Source organism: Phaenicophaeus curvirostris, chromosome 1 (assembly GCF_032191515.1).
Source record: "Phaenicophaeus curvirostris isolate KB17595 chromosome 1, BPBGC_Pcur_1.0, whole genome shotgun sequence".
NCBI classification, from domain to species: Eukaryota; Metazoa; Chordata; class Aves; order Cuculiformes; family Cuculidae; genus Phaenicophaeus; species Phaenicophaeus curvirostris.
In genome coordinates, this window is record NC_091392.1 from 131,421,401 (window position 1) to 131,433,754 (window position 12,354).

Here is a 12,354-nt window from a genome sequence, read left to right on the forward strand (position 1 = left end):
AAAAGTCAGCGTCTCAAAGGATTCCCATTAGTCTCGCACCTTGGGAGCACAGTGCCTATTTAGTACCTTTTTTGGTAGAAGCAACACTCATGGATACATACAAACACCCCATAGTCCGAGTCGCACCATTTGAGGCTGAGTGCCCATTTGGCACAGGGAACTGGTGCGAGCTCCTCCACTGCATCCATCTTTGGGCTTCCCAGAATGAAAGGGCCCAGCGAGTATGATCAGAGCTGAATTCTTGGTGCTTCGAGTTTTGCTGACACCATGAAGAAGTGGTGTAAGCCAGAGCAGGCCTCAGACTGAATTGTAGGGATACAAATAAGGGTGAAAGGTGCTAGTAGGGCTGCTAGGACATGTCCCACAGGTTGCTCAGGAGGGGATGTCCCTCTTGTCCTAACTGGTTGCCCAAATGCCTCCTTCATCCGTGAATGCCGCTTGCCCCACAAGCAATTTCTCTGGCAAAGCACAATGCCAGCATGACTGCATTTTCAGGAAATCAGTCTTTTCACTTTCAACACACCTTTTGTTAGCAGTAAGAAAAGCGGGTAGTAAGAATGACCCAATAGCAGCTACGTGCAGCTACGTGTGCCTGAGACACAGGGCATTTTTGTTCTGCTGCCTCATGCTGGACCATGCTATGCCTCCCTCTGCGCAACCCTACAACTGCAGCGGGAAGCCTGCAGCAAGAGGAAATACATCCCTTTCCCAAGGACAGCCTCACATGTGTTGGGGCACTTTGTTTTTTTCCTCTCACAGGACTGAGGCTTGGGAGGGTGTGCCTGCTGTGTTACTCATTTCAAAATCCTGAACTAAATAAATCCCCATCTATAGGACTGGTTACATTCCTGTCCTTTGCCAGCAGTCTAGCAGCGATCCCTCCTATGTGCCAGAGCACTGCTGGGGAGAGCAGCTCTAGGGAGAGGATGCTAGCAGAGCCTCTCAGCTGCCAGTCAACAGGCCAGAGGGTCCATGCCTTATTTTGCCCTAACACATGACAGCACAAGGGGTCAGAAAAATACCTATCTCAGGAAAAGCAGTTGATCCATCTTCTACCAGGGAAACATTTCAAAGCAATTATTGAGAAGAATGAGCTATTATTTATTAATAGTAATAATAGTAGTGGCAGTGGCAGCAACAACAATGGATTACATTCATCACTCTCTGCACTGAAAAGCCTTACTTTCTGCATGAATGGCTTCTGAACAATTAGGACTTATTGATTTCCTTGGGATTCAAACCATTTCCTGGGATACAACCCGGTATGATAAGTTTTGAAGGATCATCACTCCTTGACTGTAGTTGATTTGCAGGACAAGGCTGGTGGTTCTCACCCTCTGCTGATGCTCATGGCCTCTCTCAGAGGCCATGTGCAGATCTGTGGAGCCTCAGAGTCCTGCCCAAACTGTATTTTGAGAGCTAGCATATGCCTCTGTGAAGAAGCTGTGAGTGTAAGGATTGTCCTCTGCAAGTCCCTGCAATGAGAAGGATAGAGGAAAGGCCTTTCTCCAACTACCTCTGATCTTATCCATGCTCAACATTTTCCAGAAAACTCTTTTTCCTGAGAAAATTTTGAATACTTCCTTTTTCCCAAGTACCAGTGTACAGAGAAGAGTTACTTCTGTACCTAAGCTAGGAATTTCCAGTCACTTTGGAGCTGGTTCTTCCCTCCATCTTCTAGCTGGGTGCTTTCCAGCTCTGAAATATCAAACATTTTCACAGAATGAAAATAAAGATTCCCAGCCCCTCACAATCCTGTGTGGCACTGTCATGCCAAGCAGAATTATACTGCTGGTAGAAGGGACAGAATAGCCTGATTGCTGCCTGTATTTATCCTCTGCATCTCATCTGAGATCATGTGCCACCTCACCTCTTCCACCCTGAGGCTCCGTCTGGCCTTCAGTCTTGTCCAGTACAGCCCATGCCTCTTAAATTCACACCCAGTTTCCCCTCCTTTTCCTGTTTTTGCACACATTTTCTCCTCACTTCCTGTCACACTTCAGTGCTCCCCATGCTTGAAAGCCAAACATACGATAAACGTCACTGGCGGTTGCTGCTATGAGCACAAGACAGCTGAGGTTAACCATCAACATTTGTTAGCATCCCATAAGCACCTAAAATACAAGCAGCAGCAGCAGCATTCAAGGACAAAAGGTCGAAAGCAAAGACTTTGCAGCACCAGTAGTGGCACCACCCTGTCCCACCATCACCTAGAGGGTGGCTGCAAACCTGGTCTTGGCCACCACATCCGTGGAGGTTTTCTGGTGAGTTTAAAGGGCAAGGAGATCTGGGAGCACTAGGTACAGACGTGTTATTTGCATTCACTTTTGCCTTCCATCTATCATATCAAATATTACTCAGTTTATTGCCTGGTGGATTGATGGTCGCACAGCGTGGTGTGTGGTGTCTCGGTAGCAGCTCTTAGCCCAATGACAGTGCCTCAGAGGCTTTCCCACCTCTGTAGCCCTAGCCTGTGCCCATAGACTTGGTGATCAAAATGATGCGGAGGGATCATGTGAGTGAAAACCCGGCTGGGTGGAAGCTGCAACACCACTGCACACCTACCCCATAGACGCTAAGTCATCTTTAAAGCTGTGCCAGTGGATTTCACCATGCTTAGACAGCCGTTTGCCCTGCCAGACATCCACACCCTTGCAGCATGGCCAGGGGCCAAATCCACCTTCCTAGTCCCTCATAACAAACAGGGTGAAACAGAGGTGCTTCCAGAGAAGCATGTCTGACTCACATTGCTACATACAACCGAAGGGACAAGTTTCTTCCTTGTATACTTGTCTCCCGTCCAACAGAATAGCTCTTTAATAAGTTGGCCAGAAGTGATGGCAGGGTTTAAGGTGTCGCACACTGAAGTGCCTGACAAAGCTGGTAGAAACTACTCCAAGGTCCCTTAAATTACCTGTGACTCATCCCTCTATGAAACCACGCCCCTTTTGTTTTTATTTTTTTACTACGTTTTGTACTGTCTGATACTGTATCAGTTGTTGTGTTTTATTAATCTTCCAGGTCAAGGATCTTAAACTTGTTTGTCATTGTCATGTTGTGCAATAAAATTAGGTATGCCAGTTTGACAGCACAAAATTTTGGCTTCCAATGCAGTTATCAATATTCCCTGCACCACATGTATGCCTCCAGGTGTCTGAATTCTTACTGAGTCAGTAAAGACTTCCTGTGTGTGTAATGAACAGATTATATGTGTTGTCCTCCAAGTCTGTCCAAACTTCCATCTTCCTGACCTCTGCCTTGCTCCATCAATTCATGGCTTTCCCTTATGCGAACCCTTAAACATTAGCCTGGCTGAGCTAGTACTTTTGGTTAATGTATTATAGTGCATAACTGTGGAAAATAAGTCTGGAAGGAGCTTTGAGAGCTCATGAGGTAGGTAAACTCAACTCCAGCCAAATAGCTCTTAAATAAAGAACAAATGATAACTGACTCCATAAGCTTGTATGTCAGGGCAAAGACCTTTGCAGAAGGAATATAGGTCAAGGACACTGGCTGATATGGGTATGGGCTTGGGTTTGCAGCCTTAGGTAGGAGAAGGAGCCATTAGCTCCTTGAGCCTGTGAGGTGTTTGGAGGAACTTCTCTGTTCCAGATGTCAGAGTCAGAAAGATAGCCCTGCCACAGGCAGCAAATTAATGGTCATCACGGCACTGCATAGATGAAAAATGATACCTACGTATCAGGTAAGAATGTTCAAATGCAAGAAACACATTTGTTTGCCTTAATACTTTCACATGCTTTTAAGCATCCTGGAACTTTGAAGATCCCCAGTGATGGACATTATCCAGTCTCTGTTTCCAATGTTTAAGTATACTGATAGTCATAACCTTTTTTCTAATATCTAACCATTTGCAATTTGATGGTGGAAAGAGTAGCTCCATCTTCTCTGTTAAGGCTGGGTTGCTCTAGGCTGAACAAACCCAGTTGCTGTTTCAGCCTTTCTTCTTATATCATGTGCTCCAGTCCATAATTTTTCTCCACCGGACTTGCTCCAGTATTTCAATGATCTTATTGTACTTAGGAGCCCTCAGAAACATTTTCCTAGCTGCAGTTTCCAGCCCTCCATTGTTTTCAAACCTACAAGAAATTCAAGAATGGTTAATCTATTTATTTGAAGGAGATAAAAGAAAAAGTCATATAAGGGCACAATCCCCGGGTGTCTCTGCATTTAGCATTAGACAGATGGCTCAGATTCCACCTGTGTCTCTTGAGGCAGATGCAGCCCATATCTGAATAGGCAACTGCTCAGCTGCGGCCATGTCAAATGTTGAGCATATTTCACAACTGCTTGTGACAAGAGGAAGAGGGGAAAGCAGAGCTTTGTAATCCTACCCAAGTGTCCTGGAAATCAGCACCAAAGCCTCTTGCTGTGTCTCCCGTTGGCTGTATATCTTAAAAGAACAGGGAAATTTTCCATGGTCATCTGTCAGGTAAAAAATTCCAGTGAAGCATAAAAGTCACGACAATACATACCCTCTTCTAATGGCTTGTTGTAGAATAAAATAACCTTCTTGAGAGACCACAGAAGCAGGGAAGTGGCACGGGCCACTTGTAAGACAGCAAAGTTCACGAAGAGGTAAGGATGTCAGCAGTAACCCACACAGAGGTGGTGGGTGCAGGAGAATGGGAAGGGACAGCAGCAGTTGTATACCTGCCTAGAATAATGGAAAACCTTAGATTAGTCTATGTCTTCAGAGAGAAATGTTTCTCTCTACTGGCTGAATGGAGAGCCTCAGCACTGTCCTCATACACTGTTTTGCCTAAGAATTAGACCCCTGATCTCAGCCATTCTGTGATTGTGTGATTCCATGGGACAGGATGCGGTGAGATGAGAAATTGTGGCTGCCCCATTCATGGAGATGTTGAAGGCGAGGTTGGATGGGGCCTTAAGTAGCCTGGTCCAGGGGGAGGTATTCCTGCCCATGGTAGGGGGGTTGGAAATAGATGATCTTTAAAGTTCCTTCCAACTCAAACCGTTCTATGACTCCATGACTCTAAAATAAGTGCTGGGATCTCACCCTTCCAATAGAGTCTCTCAAGATGTATCTCAGGGTCCCATTTCTACTAACATCACACAGCCAACACATATTAATACAATCAACACACAACAATAATGCACACTCATTGTCACATCAATATTGATAAGCTTCATACCAGCTTACTCCTTGAACAACACACCAACGAGTGTAAATATTTGCAAACTATACAACTGTGGGCAGCAATGTCTATGAAATATATGCAGGTGTCTGGACAAGAGTATTGAAAAAAATGTACATTTGGAGTGTCCTTCTGATTTTGCATGTGATTCACTTCGGCAGAGAAACTTCTCGGTGCTTACTGAAATTTAGGGTCCTCGGGTGTATTTCAGGTTGAGCACTCAAACATAGTCACGCTCTGTCTTATTAGAAATTATAAAATTATAATTTCAGCTGCAAAAACATCTAAAAATAAAAAGTAATGAGTCTAAACACAGTGCTACATACTGCTGCCACAAGTAATTGCCAGTGGTTGTACCACAGACATGATTGTTGTATCAGTGATGTCCTGATGGTGGTCCAGAAATAATTGTACCATTGCTAGGCATGACTCAAGATAAAGGATTTACTTTTGTAGCTGGAGAGAACCAAAGGGCACCACATCCATCTGCTTGCCTTATGGTAGGCTCAGCTTGCTATTAATTGTGAGTGGCGTAGTTTTGAATTCTACCTTCTGTAACTCACACCTCTCGTTTTGCCCCTTGGCAGGGAGCTGACAGCTCTGAGTCAGCTGAGTCCTGTGGTCCCCACTTGAGCAGCCATAAATTATGTATCAGTTAGTCTCACTGAGTACACGGGAGTAGGAGTTTAGGAGAATCCATTGCTCAGAGGGTGCAAATTATATGCTTAGCAGGCAAGAGAAGGTGCAAAGCACACCCAACTGTACTGTTTTGCAGTCAGCTACATTCCTTCTCGAAGGCTGTTGCCTCCGCTTCCCTGCGGTGCAGAGCCCCATATCATGGGGAGGGAATGGCAAATCTGGGAAGGAACAAGCCAAAGGAAAGGGAACAAATAGCTGCTGAAACTGGAAGTAACATCTTGGTGGGAGGTTCAGAACAAATCTGTCATACTTAGCCTCTCTTTCAGCTATTTCAAAGGAGGACATTAGATCTAATGACGAACCCAGCAGGTAGCACAGAAGTACAATATGGGCCAAAGTAGCAGCAACTCTCTTCTCTGTCACATATTATAAGTATACTTACATAAGTACCAAAGACTAGAGTCCCCTGATCTTTTAGCGTTACAATAGCCAAAATGACAGAGCACTTGCTGACGGTTAAGCACCTTTGGAGACCAAATAATGAGCAAAGTGGAAACTTCCATTCAACTAATGTGGAAAACTGCAGTACCACTGTGGGTGCATTGGCTTCACCAGTTTTCCAGCCCCAGTTACTGCTGGAGGGCTCCAGTGCTTCTCTCTCTGCTTCCCTCAGGCACCTCTCTGTTGAGCTGGTGCAACTCTCCATGTGATTGCTCAGAGAGGCGGAGCAGGGAAATGCTCTTGCCAGAAAAGAAAATGGTTTTGAGTGGTTTTCATTGCAGTTGGGGTCACTATGTGCCCATACCAACAGCTTTGGCAGCTCAGTGGAAAATGGCACTGGCAGGAATGTAACTCAGCAGGGTTTGGGAATGAGGAGAAGGTGGCAGGACTACTTAAACTTGGTTTGTTGTTAAATGTGTAAGCGTGGCCTAAAATGGGTAAAACCTACTTGCCAGGCTGTTCCCTGGAACCAGACCTGAGGCTGGTATTCCTCTGGCATCGCACCAGTGCCTGGCAGCATGTGACCTCCTGCGTACTCCGGTCCCAGTATCACCATGCTCCTTACACACTGTTGCTCTGCCAGGGCACATCCTGCGAGGAGCGACTTCTGTAAGAAGGCAGGGACTTGAAAATCCTTTTCAATTTGCGCACCTCTAAACTTTTCCAGTGAAGACACAGAACCCCACATAGCAGATTTCAATGCCTGGTTTTCTAAAGTACATTTTTAGTCAGGATTCCAGGTAAATAATGATGGATCCGAGGTACCATGCACAAAAATATGTTTTTGTTAAGGAGAATTCTGTCAGCTTGAAGGCTTTGGGCTGCATTTCCTCTTTTGCTTCATTACTTTTGTGTGCAGACAAATAGTTCCCAGTATGCTAACTCAAGGTCTTATGAAAGCCTAATGGCTAATGATTCATAAAATGTATGATAAGGCTGCCTGTGTCTTATCAAACAAAGGGCAAAATATCCAGCACAACTACCCAATCAAACAGAAACAATTTTGAACTATTTTGGAAATCCCTATCCATAGGTTCAGCTAATGAGAACAAAACCAATAGGGAAGTTTCCAGCAAAAACTAAACTAAAATGGGACTATAGGATCTTGGTTTTGTCAGGATTAGTACAATAATGTCATAGAGTAACTGGGAATTTTGCTAACTGTGAACAAAGATACTAAGAGGAAGGGATCTGACAATGCCCTGTAATATAGAAATGAGCGAGTCTCTCAAAATAAACAGAGTAAAATTGACCTAGGTACACACTGAGTTAAGCCTATATTGAATTATCTACTGGAAGAGGAGAGCTGATGCTTATTCCTCAACCCATCATAACACCTATAGATCCCACTGCACCTAGAACGGCATGGTAGGCTCCACAGGGCCGGCTTTTTCAAATTTGACCTGAGACAAATTTTTAAATGCCTAGTTCTATAAGGGCGATTTTACAGAACAACTAGAACTCCTACGAAAAGCCACGGTTTCAAATGCATACATATGTTCAAATTAACTGGCTACTTTTGCAGGTCTGGCTCTACTTGGGCAAGCTGAGTGATTTCTGAGAGCCTACATAATGTAAAAGACAGTCCAGGCACTCAGGGCAGTTTACAGTTTAAACAAAAGAAATGACAATGCAATTCAAAGTTTTACTTTTTTTTTTGTTAATACCAGTTATTGATATTGTTGACGCTCTAAGCACACTTTTTAATTACAAGATATGCACTACAGCCTCCTCCTTCAGTTGATTTGCATGGACACTCGAATACTGTGTTCAGTTCTGGGCCCCTCACCACAAGAAGGATGTTGAGGCTCTGGAACGAGTCCAGAGAAGAGCAACGAAGCTGGTGAAGGGGCTGGAGAACAGGCCTTATGAGGAGCGGCTGAGAGAGCTGGGGTTGTTTAGCCTGGAGAAGAGGAGGCTGAGGGGCGACCTCATTGCTCTCTACAACTACCTGAAAGGAGGTTGTAGAGAAGAGGGTGCTGGCCTCTTCTTCCAAGTGACAGGAGACAGGACAAGAGGGAATGGCCTCAAGCTCCGCCAGGGGAGGTTTAGGCTGGATGTTAGGAAAAAATTCTTTACAGAAAGGGTCGTTGGGCACTGGAACAGGCTGCCCAGGGAGGTGGTTGAGTCACCTTCCCTGGAGGTGTTTAAGGCACGGGTGGATGAGGTGCTGAGGGATATGGTTTAGTGTTTGATAGGAACGGTTGGACTCGATGATCCGGTGGGTCTCTTCCAACCTGGTTATTCTGTGATTCTGTGATTCTGTGACACTCTGGAATCCTTTGCTTTCACTTGTGTGCGTGGGTCTCAAGGGTCTGTTCTTACAAACCGCACAAAGAAGTGTAGAGTAAATCAGTCAGAAAACACATGGGAATAAACTCAAGAATTGAAAGACAAAGAAGGAAGAAAATCATATTTATAAAGGCAGTAGGTTTAGGCAAATGCTAAACATGGAATATAAGGGTATATATCACCTATATGTGCTTCACATAACTATGAAAGTCTATACTTAGGACTTGCGAATTTAATACTCTGGGGGGCTTCCATACATACGCTGCTAAATACAGCATTTGCCCAGCATATGGACCTATATGAAATACTCCTACTCAAACAATTGAGCAGGACCTAGACAAAACAAGATAAGAACGTAAGTTAGATGTTTTAACATGGGAGATGAGCCACACACATTTTAATGTTCTTTGAAGTTATTGGGAGAAAATCAAGACAGTATGAAGTTAATAACAGTAACAACCCTCAATATTCAGTTCATTCCATGGAGAATTTATCAGACACATCATTCATAATGGTTTTGCTGATTGTTTTGCCTAAAGTGGACTAAGTTTTTATGCTCTCACCCTGAAGTCAAAAGCTGTAAGCAATAAAATAACATGCATAAATTTCAATATTCATAAGAGAAAAAAACAAGGCATTGTCCTGTCCCAAATTTTTTGTTCTAAATGGAAATCCTAGCTAATACCAACATCTGTTGAAATTATATCAAAAATAAAAATCAAAGGTGCATACTGCATAACAAAGTTGTACATTTGTATGGTACAAGCTCCACTGCTGCTCTAAAGTGACTGAATGTTTACTATTAAGGTAAACTAACTAGAAGACCTAGTAGAGGACAGGTGATAAAGGAGAGATGAAATTAGAGGCTCATAAGACATCATGGGAAAAAGGCAGTTACTAATTTCCGATTCTATTACTTTGCTGCAGAGATACAACTTCTTAATGTGAAACAAAATCACTGGTCACAACTGAGAAAAATATTTAAAAGATGAGACTAATAGAACCACTGCCTAGTCAAGACTTCTTCTAATCCTCATATATTCATGCTTGCTTTCTGAAGGTGGTAAAGTATGTATATTCTTGTCAGTTAAACTACTGACTGAGTTAAAAGTGTGGGTTTTTTAAAAAGTCATCATTGCCTTAATGCGCCTGTGTCTGAGTGTCTTGAAAAGCAAAGAACAAGCTCAGTAAGACCGAGAGGAAGTAGAAGGTGGTACCTTATGTGTCTATGTTGAGTTAGCACCTCTTGTCTAGCCCTAGACAAACATGTAACTGGAAATGAAACATTGCTCTAACAAATAATAATGCAGCCTCAGAGTACCTTCTCATTTTGGTGAGTGCATTGCTGGTTGCTGAGGTTGCCGAGGGATGAGGAAAAGAAGGACTGCTGTTCAGTCAGGACCAGCCTCATCACCTGTGAGAGACAGGGGTGGTGATGAGGAGTGGGGATGGCAATGAGGAGCAGAGACAATTATTTCCACAGAAGAAACATTCTTTTCCTTCTGCTTGTAAAAAAGGCTATCCATGTAGGCACTTTCCTTTTCCTAACCAAGCCTAGTAATATCAGGCAGTCAATGATTTGTCAAGGCTTAGAGTGGATTTAAATTTCCACAGATGATCTGAGCTCCATTTGCAGAGCCGAGTATTTGAAATGTAACCAGCTGAGTATTTGAAATGTAACCCACAAGACAAAACGTTCAATAACAAGTTTTTGTTATAAGGGTATCTGCACCATTTATTTTAGGCTGGTTCGGTCATTTAACTTCTTCACAAACTGAAAGACTAACAGTAGCAGACAAGTACCCTTTTAAAGTCAATACAAATGTCTGCAGTAGATAGCTGAACACCTCCTTGCTTTTTGAGATAAAACTGAAGCATGATTTAACATCAAAAATATTTGTCAGCTCAGTCAAAAACAGAGTAATTCTTAAAATTTTACCAAAAATGGCATATGCAAATAAGCAATCAGTTTTTATACTCTATGTGTATAATTTGCCTTAAGGAGAACAGTATACACACTAATAAATCTGATAACTGCAAAGTTACACTGCAGATATTTCTTCATCTATCAAGTACTGCAATGTTTCAGTGTCCATAAGGGCTTAAGTGTGTTTGTCTCCCTCATTGGAAATACTGTTTCGCGTACAAGGAAGGAGAGTCTGCCTGTGAGATACCCCCTTCTATGTAAGCAATAAACTATGAATAAATTGTGCATAATTGGTAATAATGACTTTGTTACTGTCAAAAGTAAGAATAGCAACTGAAGGTAGTGGACAGTATTACCAGATTAAAATTCTATACTCTGCATTTATGAAAGAAGCAATCTGTAAGGGCCCACTAACATGAAGACATATTGCAAAGATAATTTCACAGACTCTTTTACATCTTTTGAAAGAATTCAGTGTATATGGCTGAAATTCACATTCGCAAAGACGAAAGCACAGGCCTTGATCACATCATAAATTTATTTATCTGAGCAGAGAAGAACTGGGTATTTAATCCTGCCAAATCTTTGTTCATCTGTATGGCATTTACTCATGTGATTACTCCCTCTGGTTACTGCCACTTTTGCTCAGCCTGGAGTATGCCTGTCCCATAAATAGCCTGCAATACAGGAGTGGAAAGCGCGTAAACTCCTAGTGATTACTTCACAATCATAATTTTTTATGAGTTTGTTCTCTCTCATGGCCCATTTTCTTTTAAGATCGATAACATTTTAGAAAGATACAACGCCTGAAGACACATCTGATTAAGATGCCCATAATCCAACACTGATGTAAGCTATATCACTTCAATATAAAAATCAATGAAAGGGAATTTTAAAGCCGATGTTAAGTACTGCACACTACTTCAGCTTCCTATCTGTCTTTTAATGGTGCACGCACCTTTGGATGCAGCTCTGTGTGAAGGATGATGGGCAAGGCACTCTATCCCAGAAGAATCAGTGCTCCAGGTAGTCCCCTCCTTACTGTTTCTTGGCCAGCAGCAAGTAACAAAAATGGCCAGCTACTCTAGATCATTTGCCAGAGCTGGACATGGGAGGATTGCCCTTTCCCACTGCTCTCCTTTGTGGGGCTGCACAGAAGAAAGTTGCCAAAGGCTGGACCCTATCTGGGGCTTGCTGTTTCCTTGAATGTACCCAGCTGAAATCATGGTCACCCTTCCCATCACCTGCAGCTCCGTTTTGTTGCCTGTACTGGGGTGGACTCCCAAAAAGTCCTGCAGAATTAACAGTGGTCTTAGCCACTAAGGAAAGCAATGGTCAGGGCAGAAGAAACTCAGTGAAATAGTAGGACCCTTATTCTCTCAGCATTTAGAAGCACACTCCATTTGGAAATCGCATCTTTGGTATGTGCATGTGTGTAACAAAAGGGTCTCTCATTCACTCAGGTCAATTTTGCATCAGATCAAATCCTGACCAGTAGCAAAGCCGCCTCCTGTCCTGTTTACTCTAATGAGAAGTGATAACAATTCACTGGACTCCATATGGAGACTTCATACGTTTGCTTTAGCATGTATGCCAGTCTTGCTGCACATGGTCTGTAAGTTTATGGCACTGCTGACAAGAAGGACATACAGCACCTCCGTATCCCTGCTGTGCAAGACAAGCATGCAGTACTGATATAAAATGTAATTAATTTCACTGGCACAACCTGACCTGCAGCTCACAGGTGACACACTAAAATGATTTGAAAGGATCAATAATCCGCTGTTAGGTTGCAACTATTAATATGTGATATTGCTC